Source organism: Cryptomeria japonica, chromosome 11, assembly GCF_030272615.1.
Source record: "Cryptomeria japonica chromosome 11, Sugi_1.0, whole genome shotgun sequence".
In the NCBI taxonomy this organism is placed as follows: Eukaryota; Viridiplantae; Streptophyta; class Pinopsida; order Cupressales; family Cupressaceae; genus Cryptomeria; species Cryptomeria japonica.
Window position 1 is genome coordinate 26,589,779 of NC_081415.1, and position 3,604 is coordinate 26,593,382.

Consider the following 3,604-nt stretch of genomic DNA (forward strand, 5'->3'; position numbering starts at 1 on the left):
AGTGAAGGTTCCCTTTTCCTTAAAACTCTTTTAAATGTCGCATGCATATCACTCTCTGAAGAAGTTGTTACCGGTGAAAGGTGAGTTTCTGGTTGTTGTGATTGTGACTCATCTTTAGTGATACCGGTTTGTTTCAATACATCTTCTTTGATAGCCTTAGCCTGCCTTGAACCTCTCCTCACTGTTTCTTCTACTTTCTTCACTCTCTTCTTGGATTGAATTTTATTTTGAATGGTTTCAGCACTACAGAATACCTCTTCCTTAGGTTCATTGGGTGCTTCCAGAAGGGCTTTAGCATATGTTTCAATGATGTGATCATCAGTCTCATAACCCATTTCAGTAACCCAAATTGTTCTTGGGATAACTGCTTTCATCCAAATTTCATCCTTCTTAATCACAAAACTTATGTCATCCTTATATTTATCTACAATTGCTTGTGACAGTCTTACTCTAGTGTTCATTCGGTCTTTCAATGCTTGAAAGTATTCATTAATATTCTTTTCTCTGTTTTCACCCATGTTCTTCAATAAGTCAAATAACTGTTTGCCTACTGGTATGTCAAATCCAAGGTTCTTATTACCTATACTAGGCACCTGTTTGGTTATATGTAGCATTAAAAAACAAGTAAGTTGCCAAACTTAAATGTCCCTTTCTTATCATTCTTGATCTTTCCCAGATTGTCAATAAGTTCATCCTTTAACCATTCACATACATCAATTTTCACATTATCTTTAACCATATCATGAGCACTTTTTATGCATAAGCTGGAAACTGAGTTAAGTCTATTTGCATGAGTTGTTTTGTAACCTAGCATCATGCTAATGAATCTCACATTTATGTCAATTACATCATTCACCCTTAAGGACCTTTTGTCAGATGTTGCACCTATTAGGTTCATTACCAGGTCATTTGAGACATTCTTTGTTTTGTCTGGTCTGTTACCGGTGGAAGGTAACCTTGTTACAGCTTTCACAGCTTCCTTGGTAATTTTATGAACCAAATCTAGCCAAAAGAAAGCACCATGTACCCTTCTCAAAACTATCCTAATAACTTCCTTAGGGAAATCCGGAATGCTGAGGATTTCAGTGAATCCTAGGGTTTCAATAATTTTATGTTTAGGTTTCACATTACCAGAATCATCACATATGACATTTTTGTACATGTTCTTGATTTCCTCATCGCCTAATTCTTCTATGTGGCAATGGATGTATATTCTAGGGTCTTCTGCAAAAACAACTCCTTTGGGGATTTGGGAAAATGCACCAACATTATCATCCTTTTTAGCTATCTCTAGAACTAGCTGAAATACGGGCCTAGGGAATTTGATTACCTCGACTACAGTAGGGTTTGCTATGAATTCAGGTATAGAAGAGGATGCCATGATTATAAATACCTTTTTCTGCCTTTGGAAGGATTGATTGTTGAAATGATTTGCCTCTTTGCTCGAAATGCCTTAGCTCTCGAAATTTCACTCTCTTCGAATGTTTGAGTGCTCGGTGAAGTAAAATGGAGACAAAAACACTAATTTATAATGTCAATCTGCCAACTACCATATTTAATGCTTTTCAGTTAAGTAATCACTTAACATCGGTATAGAAGTAATTTCAACTTCTTACCATCAACCAAGAGAATAATAGCATATTTCTCATATGATTGCCAAACCCTCAAAAGAATTTTCTTCAATTAGATGAAGAGACTCCTACCGGTGGAGTGCTACTTTGTTCTGTCGGTGGAGTGTTGCTTGGTTCTACCGGTCGAGGATTATTCCCAACACCATTTAGGTCTGACTTTCTAATCCATTGTTTTGAGAATTCTTTCTTAACTTCTTCAACCTTTTCTTTTCCTTTCAAACTAGAACCTTTGTTGTCTGTCGGTGGTGCCTTACTTCTGCAGAATTTTGCAATATGTCCAATCTTGTTACAAGCATAACAAGTCACATTATTTTTCTGAATAGCCTTCCCATAACCTATGTCGGTTTGTGTTCTACATTGATTAGATAAGTGTCCAAATCTTCCACAAACATAAAATCTTACATTCATTCTGCAATTTTTAGAGTTATGACCAATTTTGTTGCATTTTGAACATTGATCGGTGGGTGCATTGGTAAAATGATAATTTCTAGATCTACATTGATTTTCTCTATGACCATACTTGTTACAGTTAAAGCATTTGCCATTGAATTTATAAGCAGTAGGTTATCTTACCAGTTTGCTATGATCCCGTGTGTTTGTAGTATCGGAGCTTTTTCCAACTTCAAAGCCAATTCCACAAGTGTCACCTTTAGGTTTCTGATTCTTCAACAAGTCACCAAGTTCTTCTGAGCTTTTCTTGAATTTCTCTTTATGCTGATTTGCAGTATCTAGTTCTCTTTCTAAGATTTCTTTCTGCCTCGTCTGTTCATTTGAGTCAATCTGTGTGTGCATCAGATCTATCTTCAACAAATCATTTTCATAGCTAAGACTTGTGTTTTCATTTGCAACATCACTTAGTCTTCTAGTCAAATCTTCTTCATTCTTCTTTCTATCTTCAATTTCTTTACAGAATCTCATAGTCATATCCTACATCTCATTCTTTGTTGTCATGTTCTCTTGCTTCAGCTTGTTTATCATATCATTAAGAGTTTCTTTTTCATCATTCTCATTTTGCATCTTTTCACAAAGTTCTCTTCTCTTGTTTCTTGAAATAGTAAGATTTTCTTGAAGTGCTTGAATGATATCCTGAGCTGCTTTTAGGTCATCTTCAAGTTTGATATTTTTCAATTTTTCTCCATCATAGTCTGAGAGAGCTGCTTCAAGTTGCTTCGTCAAGTTTTCCATCTCTACTGGTGTCAAGATCTTCCTCAAGTTGTTAGGTTTCTAAAAATAGAGGACCAGGCTCTGATACCAATTGTTAGGATTCCCACAGATACTGAGAGGGGGGGGAGTGAATCAGTATCTAACCAGTAATAAGATTTTCTTAACTTAAAACATGTAAAGCATATTAATACTGTGTACCAGTAAACAAAAAGTAATGCAATAAACAGAGATAAAAACAACCACATGAAAAACACACCATAACACAATATTTTAATGAGGAAACCCGGTGTGGGAAAAACCTCGGTGGGATTTGTGACCCACAATATTCACTTACTGGCCAATAAGAGAATATTACTGCTACAAGAGGGGCCTGCACATGCAGGAAGGCCAAGTGCCTAGAGCTCACTACTCAAATACAAAATAGGAAGTCTCACTGATTTACAAAATGGATTATATAAATTGAGTGTCTTGTACTGCTTCAAAATAGCATCTATAATGCCAGATCTAGTACCAGTTTCTTCTCTGCTTCTTACATAAACTCTTAACCTATATTTCGCATAATAGGTCTTCCTTATTTCACCTAATTACATTCCTCTGTCCATTACATAATTGTTCTACAGTGATCTCTCTTATATAAGAGTCATTTTACAACTTGCCAAGTCGGCTTACAATGATTTTTCAATAATAAACAAAATATATTAACAACAAAATTCCTGTCGGCTTCTGTGCCGGTATGCTTCCTCTCACTGTCAGTGCCAATGGTCTATGTGCTAGTGTAGAATCTAACTTTGCTGGTGCCGGTGGATTTC